Source organism: Eretmochelys imbricata, chromosome 12 (assembly GCF_965152235.1).
Source record: "Eretmochelys imbricata isolate rEreImb1 chromosome 12, rEreImb1.hap1, whole genome shotgun sequence".
In the NCBI taxonomy this organism is placed as follows: domain Eukaryota; kingdom Metazoa; phylum Chordata; order Testudines; family Cheloniidae; genus Eretmochelys; species Eretmochelys imbricata.
Genome location: NC_135583.1, coordinates 22812161 through 22832505, shown reverse-complemented (window position 1 = coordinate 22832505; position 20345 = coordinate 22812161). Strand labels below are relative to the sequence as shown.

The 20345-nt window shown below is 39.0% G+C and overlaps 1 long non-coding RNA gene across 1 annotated transcript in view; it reads left to right on the top strand.

Moving 5' to 3' along the window:
* Positions 1 to 19088, top strand: part of LOC144272696 (uncharacterized) — a 32790-nt gene extending 13702 nt beyond the window's left edge. The window contains exons 2-3 of the long non-coding RNA XR_013347635.1: positions 5223 to 5346; positions 18622 to 19088. This is a non-coding gene — a long non-coding RNA (uncharacterized LOC144272696). The remainder of the gene's footprint in view (positions 1 to 5222; positions 5347 to 18621) is intronic.
* Positions 19089 to 20345: the final 1257 nt, after the last annotated feature.

Sequence of the window (20345 nt, the reverse complement as noted above, 5' to 3'; positions counted from 1 at the left end):
CAGAGGTCCCAGGTTAGATCCCACCCACCAACGGCCGGGGACTGTCAGTGAGACACCTCAACAATGAGTTGGGAGCATTCCTTCATTCTGATTAGTAAAACTGAAGATATAGATGCTTCTCAGTACATTCAGCACAGAAATAATCACATATCAGTGAAGTGTAAGATTCTGCTTAACATTACTGTTAATCAGAAGAAAATTGATCAGCCAATACACAAAGCATTGAGTAGAAAAATGAAGCAAAGGAAATATAAAATGTATTCTTTAGCTGTAGAATAGCTACAGACCAGTGCAAGGACTATAAAGTATACTAGAATAAGGAAGTGAATTTGTACGCTTGTAGGCAAAACTTTGTTATAAATAGTTACATGAAAAATGATGGAAGGGAGATGGCAAACTAAATGGATGAATTAAGCTGCATGTATAAGGTTTCATCATAGGAATCTAAACAGCAGTCATTAAATATAATTTTAACAAGCTCTCAAGAGCAACAGGATAAGTAATTGAAGAGGCAACAACCCATAGGGGGGCTGTAGCACATTTTTCCTTCAGTGATCATGACTGGACACTAATTATAATGGTCAGTAACACCACCCTGTAGCGCGCAGAAGAGTTTCACAACATCTTTACAAGAAAATGTCATGAAGGGGAAGACAAAGGCAACTTTGTGTATGAAAGAAGGGGTAGACAAAGAAAGAGTGATATAAGGGGGAAGGTGGCAATAGAACCTTCTGGAGAAGATCCAAATAAATGAAGTTAAATGAAACCAAGATTCTTCTGTTCAGAAGGGACAAAAATAACAAGGAGAACCTGCATCTCTATTAACTTCCTCTTAACAGTTGTCAAAGTATCTGCAATTCTAGGTTTTATTGAACCAAGATTATTACATAGGCTGTAACAAAAAGTGCAGCACAGATAAGTAAAGTTCAGCATATTCATCTGCCATGTTGGAGCTCACTCTTTCCCCTGCCACATTTAACCCCTTAATGCACCCTCTCTGCTCCCTATTTATGTTCACCCTCTTTATAATTAACATCCCATAAAGTTACACTCCTACAGTATATTTAATCTCAACTCGCTGCACTGTAACCATTAACCCTCTTTATGTAGAATATTCATTCGGTTTCTGTACAGTAGCACACCTTATTACTTGTGTATGCCATGTATCAACTACAAGCAAGATCTAGAAGTGCTGCAGTCCTTATCAAGAAGTTGCTAAGTCAGGTTCCAGTGAAGGTCCATTCAGTTCCACAGAAGGTCATGTTAAAGTGAGGATTCTGTCATGCTTCCACATAAACATATTCAAAAGACTAAGAAAGAACTCTGTATCACCACATCTTATTTCTTTCTGAGAAAATCTTCTGAAAACTAAAGTAATGGGAAGATGGAATTAATATACTATAAAATAACACCTAGACCAAATACATATTTTTTTCAGACTACTGGTGCATACGTACAAAAGGGTTAGATTTTAAAAAGCAGCCTCTATTTTTGCACCCATATTTACACAAATTTTGGGCTACTGTTATTTGCAGGGGAAAATTAGGTCATTTACTGTAGATTCATAGATTCCAAGACCAGAAGGGACCATTATGATCATCTAATCTGATCCGTATAACACAGGCAGTAGAATTTTTCCAACATAATTCCTAGAGTGGATCTTTTAGAAGAACATACAATCTTCAATTAAAAATTGTCAGTGATGGAGAATTAGGCAATGTTACTCTCACTTACCCCTTGGGCCCACAAATTTAATTCTTTGGTGTTTACATGCCCAGTGAAGACCAACCTTAAAATTTGGCCCCAGAGTCATAGCTATACAATCAGTATCTTATGAGCTCTTCAGTCTCAGTCTTTTTTTCCCTCCTCCCTCAGTCCCTGTCCATGCTCATATGTCTTTTTATGGCATCGCTGAATTGTGAGACAGGAGTCACAGCCAACAGTTCCTCTAGTGGTCCAAACTGGAACTACACCTCTCATTTCAACTTTCCCTTTGTGCAAAACATTTTAACATTTTTAAAGTGCTCTTAGAGGATTTAAATATTGCAATGCATTACGTAAATGAACCCCAATGCCAAAAATATGTCATCTTTCTTTTATAGCCCAACACAGAAAGTAAGGGCTTTATATGCTTATTAATTAGTTGGGGATTGGTCCTGCTTTGAGCAGGGGGTTGGATTAGATGACCTCCTGAGGTCTATTCCAACCCTGATATTCTATGATTCTGTGATAATTGTGGTAGAATACGAAAACAAAGGCAGACAGGAATTTAGAGGAAGAAAATATTCACAGGGAATCAGCAGTAGTCTTGTGCAAAGATCACAAACCTCAATTAATTTGGAGAGTCCATAAAAATGTCTAGATATTTATGCAAAGAGAGCAAATGTTAAATTAAAGTATTTGCAAAAGATTTTCAGAGTTCCTTGAATAAGGGAGTCCACAGCTTTATGTTTCTAAAAGATTCTTCAATCTGTTTTAGAATTTGCATGGTTTTGTGAAGGAACTGGTTGTCATAATGGTAAAATTAGTTGTGTGCCAGATCCATTTTCACTTCTACTTCTCCATCCCCACCTTTTATGGAATTTAAGAATCTTGGGTTTTTTGCTTTAGCTTTAGATATCTAAAAAAGACATCAGAGAAATACAAATGAAGCCACCATTGAGAAACTCAGAGAGTGCTTCAGTTAATGATGTCATACTCCCATCACTGTCATGCTCCATGACCTGGTGGATCCAGCGGGCAGTATTGATGGTGGTCTGGAACATAAAATTAGCTTTTTGATTACTGCCAGTGAATTTAGAGGACTTTAAATTCTTGGGCTAATGAGTTTGCACACCAGTATTATTCTGATAATTATTCTGGCTCTAGGTTTTTTGCCACCCCAAGCAAAAAAAAGAAAAAAGAAAAAGGGTGACTGGAATGCCACCCCTGGAATTGTGCCGCCCCAAACATGTGCTTGCTTTGCTGGTGCCTAGAGCTGGTCCTGCTGATAAGGCCCTTCAATTTCTTGTTCAGTATTTAAAACATTTATTTCCAATGGGTAGTGCTTAAGGAATCCATGTGTACAACTATGCTCCATTATTTAGATAATTTCTCCTTTCTTAGCCCTGCTAAGCTTGACCCTTCTGCAGAGATGAAGGTAACTACTATGTTATTTACCTTCCCAAGGATATAGCTAGATTCTACAATACCCATGAAGATATTGGAAAATCAGTCATCTATTTTGAAAGCACATGAGTAAAGAAGATCGTTGTGAGGCACATACAGTTAACTGTACAGTGTGGTTATTTCAGAAGGGATGTGTAGTATATGAGATTTGGCAGGCTTCCTTGAAAATCACACAGAACCTGTTTTCCAAGTGGAGGGGCTCTAAGCAAGTTTTACTGACATTTAAGATTACTTGGAAAAATCTTGAATGTAGGTCATGTTTTGGGTACCTGTTCAACTGTGCACTTCTTTTTTACCCTCTCATAATACAAGAACATGGGGATATTTAATGAATCCAAGGGAGCTATTTTAAAAGTGCTAAAAAGAAATATTTTTTCACATGATGCACACTTAGCCTGTGTGAACTCTTTGCCAGAAGATATATTTGAGGCCAAGGGTTTAGCAGGATTTAAAAAATGTAGATTTATATGGATAACAAGAAAATCTAGAATTGTTACAATAAGTGTTAAAAACTGAGGTTGGATGAGACACTTCCATGTTTTAGGGCTGAGCCAACCTCTAGCTATTGCAGGGGTAAGGGAGAAGGTAGCTACCTACTGCAGGGGTTCTTGCACCTTCCTCTGAAGTAAATAGTATTGGCACCTGTCAGAGACAAGATACTGAAGTAGGTGGGCTGCTGGTCTGATCCTGTTTGGCAATTCCAATGCTTGCTGCAGATGGACAAAAACGTGAGGAGGAGTGTGTCCCTTGAGCAAAGTGGCGAAAGCTTCTGCTTAGTAAATAGAGGAATGGGAACAGATTTTGCTCCAAAAGCAAAGTTGCATCATTCTGGTGTTCTGCTGAACTACTCTGGGCTTTTCACCAATAGTATTCTTAATAGAAAGATGGCGTGTCCAGCAAAAGTATATGCGATTCTACAGGTTTTAAATCCCTGGCCTGAAATCAATCAAATAAACCAGGCACCTCTTTAGGTCTGTTTGGAAGAATCTTGGGTTCAAAATGGGCAAGGGGGAGATTGTGCATCATTCTTCTACTGTGTCGTCTGCTGGGGATGGACATGTACTTTTTGCCATGTAAACTTCGTAGAGAAAAGAAAAGGAGTACTTGTGGCACCTTAGAGACTAACCAATTTATTTGAGCATAAGCTTTTGTGAGCTACAGCATCCGATGAAGTGAGCTGTAGCTCACGAAAGCTTATGCTCAAATAAATTGGTTAGTCTCTAAGGTGCCACAAGTACTCCTTTTCTTTTTGCGAATACAGACTAACACGGCTGTTACTCTGAAACCTGTTCTTACAGAAAGGATATATTGTTGTCCATAAATCATCATGTACGTGAATGACTCTGTAAAATAGTAAAAATGAGAGTTACCTGCGGTGGATTTACAAAGCATTCACAGACATTCTAAAGTTTATAAAACCAGTCTAGTTCACCTTATTTTGGGGTTCAAAACATGGATAGGTGCTCAAAAACGTTTGCAAAAATGTTGGTGAACAAGAGCCAGTTGAGCCATGAATCCTGGCTAGCTTTTGGTAGAAACATGGTAGTTTCGGCTGAGTTTCCTTCAAAGCAGCAACTTGAAGTGAGAGTCAGGGCATGCGAATCCAAGGTCATCCAAATAAAAGCAAAAGTTATTAGAATTTATAAATCATATTAAAATATTCAGTTTTTATTTAATCTACATGTACTTCAAGCTTTTTATAGAAAAGTCCTGTAGAACTGAATAAAGCCAATAGAGTTATTTAGAAACATTAATAGGGTTCTATAGAAATGACTCCAAAAATATACAGGACAGTATAGCTTTGTGATAAGTTTTCTGAACTACTGCATAGAATTATATGTAATTTAAGTAATTTTGTATACAGGGAAGTAATTTTGTATACAGACGTAACTGAAATTCTATGTTATACAGGTCAATTTAAATGATCTAACGGTGCCTTCTGGCCTAATCCATGAAATCTCTTCATTATATTTTATATAGTAGTCCTATAGAAAAGCTATCTTTTTGTTAAATTCTATGAGACTTTTTCCACTCGTATTTCCTTTTTCTATCAGAGTGTTCTCCACAGCCTGCCTTCTGGTGCCAAATGGAAAAAGATGGATTAGAAATATAACTTCTGGAAAATCCATGACTGAGGGTGAAGTAAGAATGATGGATATCTATACTTCAGCTGAAAGGGTAAAAATTTGATCCACAGCACTGGGCTGGACTTATGCGTGTGACAATTATGAAAGTAACAGATATCTGTGTGTTAACTCTATACTGTAAGATTTTACAAAGTTCTAACCCTGTTTTTCAGAGCTGTGTCCTTTTCTTATGAAGGCAGGAAGTCTTGGGATAAAGCTAATTTTTATTTAGAATGCACAGTCTCCACCATTCACAATTTAACAAGCTAGATTAATTATAGCTATTTATTGAGTGTTCAGCATGTCAGATAACTTGGAGGTTAAATGTTGCTATTGAGTGTAATTTTCAACAGACTGTTTGTTTGCATGAAGCAGAGAAGAAAACAATACAAGCACAACACATTCAAGCTTGATTTTGTATAAATATGATGATAATTTTAGCTTTTTTGTATCTTATAGAAAAAGATAAACATTTTGAAAATGTAGTAACCGTAGAGAATGAATCTCATGTTTTTTGTGCAAAATTTGCTTTTTGCAATTTAAATTATGACTAAAAATATGTGTATAAAAACTGTCAAAAGTGAACTTAAATAGTGCCTTTGGAGTATGCTGAAATTAGTTTTCCTTATGACCTATTTGTAAATCATTTGAACCAAATAGCTCAAGCTGAACATGTAAATGTGTTTTTGTTTTTACTGTAGAGGTGAGGTCAGCAGAAGTCCGCAACAAATATGATTGCTTAGGTGGAGGTGACATGATTTACTTAAATCAGGCAATTTCCCCATTAAAGCATTGAAGCCTCAACTCATAAAGAGTCTCTTTAGCAGATGAACTATAATGTCTCCAAGCATTTGTCATATTAGGTGATTTGAAAGGAAAGAACAATTATAAAAATGAATGTAATTCTCTGAAGAAAAAAACCTGCAGTCTCTTGCAGCAGGGGATGGTTAATTTTGAGCAGCAAAAATAGGGTTTCTTCACAGCAATATAGCTTCTGTATAAATGTTGCGCAGCTTAAATATAAAAATGTGCAGGTTCCTACTGTTGGGTTAGAGAGCTGTAGGGATGAGTTGTTTCAGGTCCCCCTCACCCCCCTTAAAAAGAAAAACCATTAATAGTTTTTTTTTTTCACTAGGAACAACTGAGGTACTATAAACTGTGGTACTGTTAGGTTTTTTTTCTTTTTTTTAAAGTGTGCTACTTTCAATTAGCAAGGATTATTAAACTGGCAAAATTTTAAACTGCTGCTCTAGCTGCTTTCCGGCGTTATGAGCTGAGCCAGAGGCCACACAATAAAATCTGATTGATTAGCAAAGAATGTAGTTACAGTAACTGATGTCTGATGTCATTTTATATGCATTCCATGGGCTTAAAGTGACAAAAACAAGGAAATTCAAGAGTTCAAGCTGGAAGTCTAAGCCTGTTTGCTGTTGCTTCCTATAGAAGGGAGCTCCGTAAAGACATTTTACATAGTCTTGCGTATGTTCTGTTGATAATGCCCATAACTCCCATTAAGACTAATGAGAGTTATATTCAATGGATGAGATAAAAATCCACACCCATGTGTGCTACACTATGTAAGTACAACCGGGCAGGTTAAAGGCAGAGTTTTAATCTCAACTTGGAAGGCTGCAGCTTTACTTTAATGAACACCCATGATATTAAGAGTACAGAGGAGGAGCACTTGAGTGTATGCTTCAGAGGTTGCTGCACCACAGTTGTACAGGCTGCCATGTGCATTCCCCTCTTGTTCAGGTCTAGCTCCGCATGATGCTTCTAGGAATTCTGGTGCAGAGCTGGACCTGAACAGGAGGGGAGGAGTTCACAGGGAAGCCTGTAAAAGGGGTCGCTGCTGTTGATGTTAGAGCTCCCTACTCTGAACATGCTGTCAGCCCAAGAACTGAGTTTGGCTCCTATGCAGGGGGCTTGTGGAAAGGGCCTTCCCTTTTACCACCTTATGTACTTGAGCAGGGCTATACACAATGTAGCCCTAGGCCTCTAATACTGTTGTTGTTTTGATTTTCTGTGTGAATGGCTGGTGTGTTTGTTTTTTGTTTTTAATTGCTGGAAGACCACAGAGAAACGTAAAGGTTTATGGGAACTGACCTAAAGTATTACACAGGCAATTGTGCCAGTTTGGAAAATTTTAAACTGTATGATTTACCTGCTAAAACCATAACGGCTCGTATGGAGTGATTGCAATCAATCCTGCACATAAAGCAAGTGCTCATTTAGGGGATGATATGAGAATGGCAGAGGAATTAAAACCTCCTTTACAAGCATATTTTCTTCAGAAAAATATACTCCAGACCCAAGAAGGAAAGAGATGACCATTGCTGTAAAAGTGGGTGAGAGGGTCAACTGTAACATCCTGCTAGGATGGTCTTCACCATCCTAGCAGGTTCAATAGAATGCATGTAAACAAATCATCCAGTCCTTAGGGGGTTCACTCAAAGATACTGTATGAACTGAACAGTGAACTATTTCCAGAGCTGTCTGGGTTATCACAGAAGCCAAGTGCCATGGAAAAAGGCTCATGTAGTATCTGGTTTAAGACCTTCAACAGAATTCAGGCTAGGAACTACAAACCAGTTAGTTTCTCTACCAGGTAAGCTTCTGGGATCAATTACTATGGTGAGAACAGTGAAGCACTTTTGGTGAAAGAGAGGATTAGTCGATTCATTAAAACTAAATCTCCAGCTAATCTGATTTGATTTTTTTTTCAGGAGTAAGTAAAGTAAATGGAGGTTAGCTGGTGAAACTTATCTGATTTTAACAAAACATTTTCTGAAGTATCTCATTAGACACTATTGAGTAAGGTAGAAAATACTGGGCCAGATCCTCAGCTAGCGTAACTCAATCCAGCTCAGTTGAAGTCAGTTATGGAATTATTTTACCAGTCTCATACTGATGTTACCAGGTCATCAGTAACTGATAGAGTACAATGAGAACAAAATATGGAAAAGATCCTCCTTGCAGAAACACAAAAGTGTGTCTTTGTAGGGACTGAATTTTATTTAAATAGTAAAGATAGACCCTAGCCACAAAGTTCAGATTAAAAAGTTTGGGAGTTTTCATGTCCATGTTTCTTCTGCTTTGGTCATTATCAAGATAGGGATCTCTGGAAAAGTTTGAATGCAGATTCAGAGTTAGGGGGTCTTCAGATCTGAAGTTTGGTTTGAGCCAATTAATTAATTAACAACTGTTAATTAGTTGTTAAAACACTATCACGCTGCTGCCAAGTACTATGTTTTATTAATTACTAACATTGATGGTATTGTATCCGTTTATAAATGTATTTAAGCTGCAGGGTGAAGAAATTTCAAAATGAAACAAAGCAATGGTAGCTACTATGGAGGCTATTTCCAGGCTGCAGAAGGATGTAGGTAGGATGAGGGAAAAGGGCACAGTCCAGTTATATGAAGTGGAGTTGCTCCATGGCTAGTATTCATTTGCACTAATGGCTACTGCATCCACCAATGAGGGGGCTTGCCGTGGTCAGTGTAGCTCTCAAACTGCCCCTCCCACTGCAGGCTACCTACATCATGTCCCCCTTGAATTATGTAAGGAGGGGGGGAAACTTGGCTAAACCTTATAAATTGTAAGGGACACTGGGCACGATTCAGTGTGAGTAGGGGTAGTGGAACCATGACCTCAATGTTCAAAATAAGTTTCTCAATTTTAAACAATAATGAAACTATTTAAATATTTGAAAATGGAATTTCTCACAGAAATAACATTATTTAAATAAGCCTACAGTAACTTTATTTGCATCAGTTATAAAATCCTAAAACAAGGGATAGGGGTTGGAGGAAGAAGGCTAAATACAAGGAAAACATTGATTAATCCCTCACTGTAGCAGCACCAGTATACATCGCTGTAATGTGGGCACTATTCACAGAGATTACTCAAGAAATACAAACAAGAAGCATTTATTATCTCCAAAGTAGTGTTTGCTATAGAGTGCTGAATAAGGAAGTGAGGTATTGCAGCTGTTATCTTTTGAACTAACTGCTACTGCGTGTTCCATGACCAGCCCTGGCAGGGTTTTTGTTCCCATGAATGAATAGACTATAAATCTGTCGTAGCTGACACTAGCAGCACTGCTAGGGAGTGTAAAGGGAAAATTTGCAGGAGAATCTTGTGGTCTTTGCTTGCCTTGAAAATGAGTTCGATAAAATGGAGGTGATCAGTGCTTATTTATAGGCCAAGCTGATACATCCAGCACTGGCTGTCAGAGTTTAACTTAGTGTTTCCTCATTTATGCTCACTCTGTAAAGCAAAACATGGCACTGTAAAAAGCTTATATAATGCTGTTATACTGTGCTAGTCACTATTGTGGAAAATAGATAAAGTAAAATAAAGGGGAAAAAGATAAAACCAGAAGGGATGTGTAAGGGGGTGGCAGACTCTAGGACCCTGAACAGGGATACAGGGCTCCTTTGAATCATCCTGCTTGAACCCCACTTTGAAGATGCAGGGCAATAACTGCTGAGTTGTAGAAGCAGGTACCTCTTGATAACTCCATACAGGAGATAAGGCACAGGGAACTTGGGTTAGCACCAAGGAGGTTCTGCAGAGAAAACCATATGAAATTGGAAGAGAACTCTTACTCAGAAATGTTTTGTTATTGCTTAAGTTACCTGTAAAACCAAATCCCAAGAAGAGGGTAGGTTTGGAATGTATGCAGGCGATGTATATGTTGTTCAATGCAGGATGCTTACATGAGGATTTACGGTTCTGTGCTTAAATAAGACAAGCCTTAAAATGTAGCTTATTGAAGAGAAATTTGGCATGGATTTTGTATACATCTTAAGCAGTCACTTAGAAAATTAATGAGTATTAGTTTTCTCTCAATTTCCATTTTGTTGAGTGACATGCTATGAACAAACCAATTGCAGTTTATTTTAGGCCTGTGAAAATAATAAATTGTAGCAGCAGTAAATTTAAGACTAGTTAAGCTGTGAGCACAATTCATTGCTAATTTTTTCCTTAATTGCATTTCAAAAATGGTGCTCAGAGGTAAAATTATAATAGTGAAATCGTACATATAATGCACAGAGACCTGGAAATCACAGATGTACCTGAAACAGGTTTACAGGTCCTCACAAGTTAGGTTTCATTGAGCCTGCTTTGATGGAGGACTTTTTCTGTTTGGATCTTAGAGAGAACACCAAGAACAGCCTTTCCCTTTATACTATCTGTGTACAGTGGGATAGACTCAATACATTGCAGTATAACTTAATTGGAGTTGCATAGGCATACTGCTGGACTAGCTCTGGGTACTCCTTGGAAAATAATCTTAAACATGAATGCTCTGAAAACCAGAGCTACTGGAAGACTGCAGTATCTGACTATCTCTCCTCCTGCCTCAGGTCATTTATCAACTATTGCAGGTTCATTATAGCTAACAATGTTTTTATCATGAGGAAAATCTGCCTGGTCACATTAATGTATATCCCTATGGCTTACATGGGCTATTTTTTTGAGATATCCAGTGTGACAGTAATAACTTGATGAAGGATATGCTGTAGGACCCTATGCTGAAAGTCTTTTAGGATTTGCTGCCTCCCATTTGACTTCAGAGGGAACAGGGTTGGATCTTGTGTCTGAAGGCAGAGGTAGAGAGAAAGGTGGCACAGAGTGACTCCACTGATTAAATGTACTTAGGTTCTGATACAATGTATCACACACATTATTTCACCATTATGTCAGTGCAGTAGTGAGTAATTCAGGTTTGCCTTTTGCGGCATGTACACCTTTTATCCAGTCAAATGATCGTGGTTACTAGTGATCTGTTAAAACATATATGGTGTAGATTGCCAGCAGTTTGTGAATGAACCAAATACCAGGTTTCTTGTCATCTATTGTCACTTTGCTTTTTTGTATATTGGTTTTATGTAAGCATGCTTTAAAAATGAATAGGTTGAAACAACTTCATTGACCATTGCATTAAAAGAACCTTTGGTCAATGCCATATTCCATTTCTCCATCCCAGACATTATAAAGACCATTGCAGCTGCTGTTGCAGGTCTGGTGTGAAAGGACTGATAAGTCTGATATTCTTCTAGAATAACCTATATTAATTGAGTTTATAAAGCCTCACAAACTTTTCATTTAGCAGGAATGACTGTTGAGTGAAACTGAAGAGACTTTAGAAACAAAACTGTTTAATATGCCCATGTGGGTGGGTCTATTTGCTCCTTCCTTTTTTATTGGACTTGGATCCTTTAACTTCTTTTAGGACTCTTCCCCAAAGTGCAGTTTAATGCAGTGAGTAGTTTGCAGCACATACACCTTAGTTTTGCAACTCCCATTAGCAGTAAGTTATGGAATTGTAAAATCTTGGTGTCTTACCTTGCATAAATTTTACTGGGGCTAAGGCTACTCCTTTTTCTCTTCAGGCCATTCAAAATTGATTTTAAGACCTTACGTTGGTGCAAAAGTGTCAAAGAGCAAAGTAGACGTCTTCCTAAGCTGAAATGACCGATCACAAAGAAATGCCATTTTAACATTTCAGAACGGTTTAAGGTTATTTTAACCCATTGACAGATTTCAAGGGGAAATCCCTTCCAAAAATTCCAATAATTAATAGACAAAAGCAGCAGGTTACATGTAACATTCAGGGTCCATGATTAAGATATACATAATAGTAATATCATACTTTTGCAATCCAATCTAAAGTCTAGAATGTTGCTTCACAGATTTTTGCCTCTGGATTACCTTGGTAAATAACAAAACAAAATGACCAGAAAACACTTGGGTCTTTTGCCATATCTTCATAATTCCAGTAAAATCTAGAACCTACAAGTTGATGGCCCTTGAAATGGCACATCCCTTTTTATGGAATCTAAAGTGCTTTTCTGCCTTTTGTAGCAATAGACAATAAGCGAATATGGTCCCGTTTGTATTAAGATTCTATTATACAATTTTTAAAGAGTTATTAAATGATTTATAGGTTGGTTACATATGAGTGTAAGATGTGTTAGATGATTAAAAGCACATCAGTAGAGGATTTATACATAGTTATAAACCACAGTTATAAGCAACCTGTTGGACACTACATATATTATAGCATCAGTTAATTTATTAACCCTTTATAAAGTATGACAGCTAATGTAATTGTCAAACTTTGATTGTATTCCTGAAATCCTTGCATATAGTTCCACAACTAATACACCACCTAGATCTGCTCTTTTGTGTATTATTGAACATAAAAAGAGTCAGTAAAATCAATAAAAATTTACACTGTGGTTTGGGGAAAGTTTAAATTAAATCTTTAACTGCTAGGACCCATTTAGAGCTTTAACCAAAACTTGAACTGTTGTGTTTTTTTCAGTTAGAAAAGTCTATTTAATATTTTAATGTATTATTTATGATTGTGCATTTCTGCATTTCCTCATTCTAAGTATAAATGGCAGTACTGGAATACCACAAGAGCTGTTGTGTTTGAGTATTATTGCTGGTCAAACCAGGAGGGAGGAAAGATGGTCCTATGACTGATGCATGGCTCTGAGGCTCAAAAATATGGGTTAAATTTTTTGCTGTGCCACAGACTTCCTGTGTGACCGTGGGCAAGTCACTAAGGATAAAATATTCAAAATTGCCTAAGTCCCATGTTAAAAAGTGACATAGGAAGTTGGGCTTCTAAGTTGCATTGACTTTCAAAATTCTTAAGTCCCTTTTGCAAATAGGATTTTGCTCCTATTTTCCCCTTAGTCTCTGTGCTTCAGTTTTCCATCTGTAAAATAGGGATAATAATAATTTTGTAGGTTTTAGAGTAGCAGCCATGTTAGTCTGCATTCGCAAAAAGAAAAGGAATGCATCCGATGAAGTGAGCTGTAGCTCACGAAAGCTTATGCTCAAATAAATTGGTTAGTCTCTAAGGTGTCACAAGTACTCCTTTTCTTTTTGCGAATAATTTTGTAGAATCATAGAAATGTAGTGCTGGAAGGGACCTCGAGAGGTCATTTAGTCCAGCTGCATGGGCTGATGCAGGACAAAGTAAACCTAGACCATCCCAGACAGGTGTTTATCTAACCTGTTCTTAAAAACCTCCAGTGATGGGGATTCTGTAACTTTGGTAATCCATTCCAGTACTTGAATATCCATAGAGTTAGAAAGTTTTTCCTAATATCTAACCTAAATCTCCCTTGCTGCAGACTAAGACAATTACTTCTTATCCTACCTTCAGTGGACACGGAGAACAATTAATCATCATCCTCTTTATAACATCCCTTAATGTATTTGAAGACTACTAGGTCCCACATCAGTTTTCTTTTCTCAAGACTAAACATACTCAGTTCTTTTAACCTCTCCTTATGGGTCAGGTTTTCTAAACCTTTTATCATTTTTGTTTTTCTCCTCTAGATTCTCTCCAGTTTGTCCACATCTTTCTTAAAACATGGTCACAATACTCCAGTGGAAGTCTCACCAGTACTGAGTAGAACACAACAATTATCTCCCGTGTCTTACATGCAAAATTTCTGTTAAAAGACCCCAGAATGATCTTAGTCTTTTTTGCAACTGCATCACACTGTTGACTTATATTCAATTTGTAACCCACTATAACCCCCAGATCCTTTTCAGCAGTACTACTGCTTAGCCAGTTATTTCCCATTTGATAGTTGTGCATTTGATTTATTTCTGAAGTGTAGTACTTTGCACATCTTTATTGAATTTCGTTTTGTTGATTTCATAGTAGTTTGTAATTTGTCAATCCTTTTTTTGTCTAAACTATTTGGGGGGTAAGGGCCATCTCTTACTATGTGTATATACAGCGCAAGCTATAGTGGAACCCTGATTTCAGCTGGTACCCCTTGGCAGTGCTATAATACAAATTATATATATTATTAATAATAATCAACTAAAGGGTAATGAAAAATAAATGGGAACCTGATCTCATTAAATTTCTCTCTCATCTTTGCAAATCCAAGGAGTTCATATGATTTGGATAAGCATCTGTATTTTTGGGGATTTACTATTCATCTTAGCCAGAGTGAACCTCTCAGATTTTTGAGATCCACTGATAACCAGTTATCATTAATGGGAAATGTGAACTGGACAATTCCCATGCAGACATAAGCTGCCTCCAGTACCATTCAAGTTCTGGTGAACATGTTTGATTAGGAATGACTGGGTTATAAAATGCCCATGTTTCCCTTTATTTTCTAAAGCTGCTATTGCAGAAGGTGATAAAGCTTGTAAAATAATTATTGGCAAAGAAAACAGTTTTGTTTTCTCAAGTAGTCTCCCTTCAAATAAATTCACAAATCTAAGATATGGTCCAGGGATCGGCAATCTTTGGCACGCGGCCCATCAGGGAAATCCGCTGGCGGGCCAGGCCAGTTTGTTTACCTGCAGCACCAACAGGTTCGGCTGATCGCAGCTCCCACAGGCCGCAGTTTGCCGTCCCCGGCCAATGGGGCCTGTAGGAAGCGGCGGCCAGCACATCCCTTGGCCGCTCCGCTTCCTGCAGTCCCCATTGGCCTGGAGCAGTGAACTGCAGCCAGTGGGAGCTGCGATTGGCTGAACCTGTGGACGCTGCAGGTAAACAAACTCGCGTGGCTTGCTGACGGATTTCCCTGACAGGCCGTGTGCCAAAGGTTGCCAATCCCTGTATGATCTATCTTTCTGGAGTGCCTCTATTTACTTTTCTTTATTACGTCATGCCAATTCGTGTCCATTGTTGAGAGCAAGCTTTTTTGACCTACAAAATGGAAACAGTATTGACTTTTGCTTGTGGAGAACATAAGCCCACATTCTGCATTGAATCTGGATGGAACTCATTGCAGATTGGGAGCACTAATGATAAGGGCTTCAATTCTGTAACTGCTTAATGTGCTTAACTTTAAGCATATGAGTAGTCCCATTGATATACGTAAGAGCTTTGGTAAATTGGAGGTCATAAATTAAATTGCTGTTGTGAATGCTCGTGAACAGTGGATTGAAGATTTGCTTTTCATAGGTATTTGTGCATTCAAATTTAGAATTCAGTTTCTGTGAGCATTTGTGTTACAGAATGTTTACAAAAAAGAAACACAAAGGTGGCTCAGAAATGGAGAATTTACTTTAAAAATTATGTAAACATTTACTTCCTTTCTTCCTCCATATTCTTCAGGTCTGTGTAATAGACAGTAGGTTGTTATAAGTATTACATTAGAAATATTAGTGAAGCTGGTCAAGTCCAGTATGCTGAAATAAAGAGGGAAGCCGCAAAACAATTCAGTGTAAGTCACCTATTTTGCAAAACTCAAGAAGTGAAGAGGAAAGAATCTTATCCTTTTCCATTGTAACAAGTGGATTGTGTGGTGATTATTAGTCACACCAGAGTGGTACTCTACCTACAGCTCTTTAATTACTTACCTGCAGCTACAATTCCTTAAATACAGTAAATCAGACAGGAAACATAGTAGGTGATAATGACAGCTACTTGCCGATGCAGCCTAAAGTAATAAGCTTTGTACGGCACACCAACGGTCTTTTTATGAGTGTGTATGCATATGCGAATGCAAAAGGATTTAAGGGGAGGAGAAAGACTCTGACAATAGGGAACTTGAGAAGCCTAGGACATACTTGTCTGAAAGATTTTAACTTGAGAGTAATGTTTTTTAAAAAGAATACAATTGAATCTATCTGTCCGGATTAAAATTGTAATATTTTAAAAAATTAGTTTATTTTTCCAGGTTTTTTTGCACATATGCTACTTAAAAATGGCTTCAGTTAAAATAAAATGTAACGAAGAGTTGATTTCTCTATCTAGTTGACATGGCCAGATGTTTCTTTCTTAGAGGAGGACAAAATGCGTGCACAGTAAAATCCTAAGTTTGTACATGGAAATACATGTGCAAGCAGACCTGTCCATGCATAACTTCTATTAAGTGCACAGATGTATTTTTTTGAAGAGGATACATGTAGCTGTGCATTTGTGTGGGCACAGCTACTACGCCACTCCAAAGATCATGTGAATTCATGTATGCAGCAGTGTGCGACTATATTAGCATTTCATAATAATGGGTGGAGAGAGGGCAGATTTGCATGCAAATTAAATCTTCAACACTATTTCTATGTGCAACTTTCATTACAGTTGGGCAACTTTACACAATTGAAACTGATGACTAAGAAAAATTCAAGCATTTATAATTTTGTAAATTACAACGATGATGCCTGTAATCACCCAGGTTAGCTGCTAAAGTGCCTCTAGGGGTTTGATTAGAAGGAGGAGAACTCTTATGAGGCTCAGGAGGCAATATCATACACTGTGAACTGAAACAGATTAAGAGTAGCTATTATGCTTTGGACAGAGGTACAGTAGAACAAATTTAAGACAAACCTATGCCAAACCACTTGTAATCACTCCAACAAGGATTGATCAGTCAAACACACAGGAATTTTGTTGTTGTTGTTAGTATTATATCACAGTAAGTAGGATCAGGGCCTCATTGTGCAAAGTGCTATACACAAAAATATGATCGGATCCCTAAGTGATGTCTGAAAGGTGCAGGGAAAGGGATAAAATGTGATATAGCTGATCCTGAGTGTGCTGAGCACCCACCATTCCCAATGAAGTTCTTTGCATTTCTCAGGGTCATTTGAGCAAGTTGTTATTAACCTTGTTTAGGGCCAACCAACAGTTGATTGTGCTTAGATATTGCATAAATATCTAAGCACATCTAAGCATATCTAAGCCCCTGCCCCAAAGAGATTATAATCTAAATAGACAGGACAGAAACGGTGCGGGAGTGGACAGTGTGATAGCAGCAAACGTCAGTTAGTGCCATGATAAAATTGTTTGGGGAGTGAGTTTAGTTAGAAGGGGCCAAGCTAAATGGAAAGAAAAGGGGAGTGAGGACAGGGCGGAGAAGAGGTAAAAGGAATAGGTGTGGCATGACACTGAGGTGAAGAGAGTTGATATGTCTACACTGGACAAAAGCAGCTGTGGCAGTGAGTCTCAGAGCCTGGGTCTACAGATTTGGGCTTGAGCTACTGTGCTAGCTGGGTAGATGTTCCTGCTCGGGGTGGAGCTCAGACTCTGGACCCCACCCCAGCTTCCAGAGCCCGAGCTCTAGCCTGAGTGGCAAAGTCTACACAGGTTTCAGAGTAACAGCCGTGTTAGTCTGTATTCGCAAAAAGAAAAGGAGTACTTGTGGCACCTTAGAGACTAACCAATTTATTTGAGCATGAGCTTTCGTGAGTCTACACAGCTATTTTTAGGTCTATGGCATGAGCCCGAGTTTGTAGACTCAGGCTCTAAGACTCAGTGCCATGGTTGGTTGGTTTGTTTATTTGTGGCAGGGTAGAAATGCCCTTTGAGGGAGAGGGGAGTGGGTTAGAGAAAACTGCTAATTAGCTCAGGGAAGAGAAAGTCCAGGTTGCTGGAGAGCTGGGCCCATCTTACCTCCTTCCCCCCCAGTGCAGCAGTCCCTGCTTTGGCTGCTTCTGCAAGTGTGAGATGATTTAAGGTTTGGCATCTATGTCATGCAGAATTAGTAATTTTGCATGGTGTCAACGTGAAACTAGGTGGAACTTTTCAATTTGAATAATGTTAAGCTTGAGCCACAGCTCATGAAAGGACATGACATTCTAACACTTGGGGAAGTCCTGAAGTAAGCAGGTGCAACACCTCATTGATTTTTGTCACATCTGAATTTGGTCCTTGATTCTTAGTTCTTTATAAGTGTGTCATTTAAAAAGGTGGAATGGTTTCCAGAATGAAGTTCCTGGCTTTTCTGTGAGGAAACAATCTTTGGAAAGATTTAATGATGATGATATTTGCTTATGTTGGTTTATGATTGAGTGCCCCACCCTTTCTTATTCCCAATCACAGATCCGGGAGTCTATTTTATTTTATTAGTGTTTGGTGTGTGTTGTACTCTATTTGCTCAGATTTAGAATCGGCTCAGTAGCAGGTTGTTAAGGATCATTAAAATCATGACTGAAAGTGTTGGCAAGGTGATAATGAGATTAGCATCTCCTTCCTCAAGAAAGAACAAAACAAAAACAGGGTGACTGTTCAGAATATGATGCTCAGTGATGACTGGAGGTGAAAAAATGATGGGAAAGTGTGTTTTTTAGATTTTGCTCCCTGGTGTAAACTGTTAATGCTATACATTAGGAATTGATCGTGGAGTTTGAGACTATGCAAGCCTCTCAGTCATGCTTTTCAAATATTATGTGCTTCATAAAGCCAGGCTGCCTTCTGTGAAACCCAAACCACGGAAAACTAGTATGAGGCTCTGAGCACCTGGCTGCCACCTGGTCTACTCTCCTGCCACTGTTGGGAGGAGGGGCTGTGTAAAGATCTTTGTCCTCTCTTCCTTGTTCTCAGGGGGAAGAGAATGAAGATGCTACCCCCACCCCCACTCCCAATTCCTGGAGTCTTCCACTGAATCTCCCCTGCCTTCAGCATGCTTTATGTTGCTCCTCCTTTTAACCATGATGTCTTCCTGGGATCTTGTGGTTCTATTCCCCTTCCACTCTTTCTGGTTCTGGGGATAGCAGCCTGTCCTCTCCTCCATTTTCTGCTTTGAACTGGTGATCAAGATGACTACATTCCACAGGTATGTCTACATTAGAGTTGGGAGATGTGTTTCCCAGTTTGTGTAGATGTATCCATACTAACTAGCAGTGTGTCCATGGCAGCAAGGACGGACACTGGGGCTGGCTTCCCCAAGTACGTTCCCTTCCGACCCCCTGGGTACATATTCAGGTAGCTAGCCTGAGTTGCCATCTGTGCTGCTGCACTGTCTGTTTCAGTGCTGTGGTGGGGAGAGGGAGCTCATGGCGCACTGGGTTGTGGGAAAACTATCCAAAGGAAGCAGTACCTAGCTCAGTGCTCTTTAAGAGGGATGCCTCTGCTCCACCCAGAGTCCTTATCAAGGCATCAGTGATCTGGGAAGTGTTTTTCAGAACACTTGATGCTTGATGGGGTGAGATGGGTATGCCTCCTGCCTCCAGAAGATCCTTCCTTCTACTGAGGATCCTTCCTCCTGCTCAACCGCCCCAAATACCTAAGAGGTGGTAGCGCTGGCCCCAGAAGGTCTTTCCCATTAAGAAGCAGGAGCCTTCTAAGTCCAGTTGGGTAGAGGTTGGCCTGAAAGGAGAGGAGCAAGGTGTCATAAATATAAAGGGAAGGGTAAACCCCTTTAAAATCCCTCCTGGCCAGAGGAAAAATCCTCTCACCTGTAAAGGGTTAAGAAGCTAAAGGTAACCTCGCTGGCACCTGACCAAAATGACCAATGAGGAGACAAAATACTTTCAAAAGCTGGGAGGAGGGAGAGAAACAACGGGTCTGTGTCTGTCGGTATGCTGCTTTTGCCGGGGATAGACCAGGAATGGAGTCTTAGAACTTTAAGTAAGTAATCTAGCTAGGTATGTGTTAGATTATGATTTCTTTAAATGGCTGAGAAAAGAACTGTGCTGAATAGAATGACTATTTCTGTCTGTGTGTCTTTTTTGTAACTTAAGGTTTTGCCTAGAGGGATTCTCTATGTTTTGAATCTAATTACCCTGTAAGGTATCTACCATCCTGATTTTACAGAGGTGATTCCTTTACTTCTATTTACTTCTATTTCTATTAAAAGTCTTCTTGTAAGAAAACTGAATGCTTTTTCATTGTTCTCAGATCCAAGGGTTTGGGTCTGTGGTCACCTATGCAAATTGGTGAGGATTTTTACCAAACCTTTCCCAGGAAGTGGGGTGCAAGGGTTGGGAAGATTTTGGGGGGAAAGATGTGTCCAAACTACTTTTCCTAGTAAACCCAGTTAGAGTTTGGTGGTGGCAGTGGATATTCCAAGGACAAAGGATAAAATTAATTTGTACCTTGGGGAAGTTTTAACCTAAGCTGGTAAAAGTAAGCTTAGGAGGTTTTCATGCAGGTCCCCACATCTGTATCCTAGAGTTCAGAGTGGGGGAGTAACCTTGACACAAGGTCTGAGAGGTCCTGGGAAAAATTAAGCAGGAAGGGATTTTCCTCCCCTTCTGGCCTCTATCTGGGGTGAAAGCTCTCATTGGGGGCATAGGGGGGAGCCTCTATGCTGGGTGAGCTGGAGA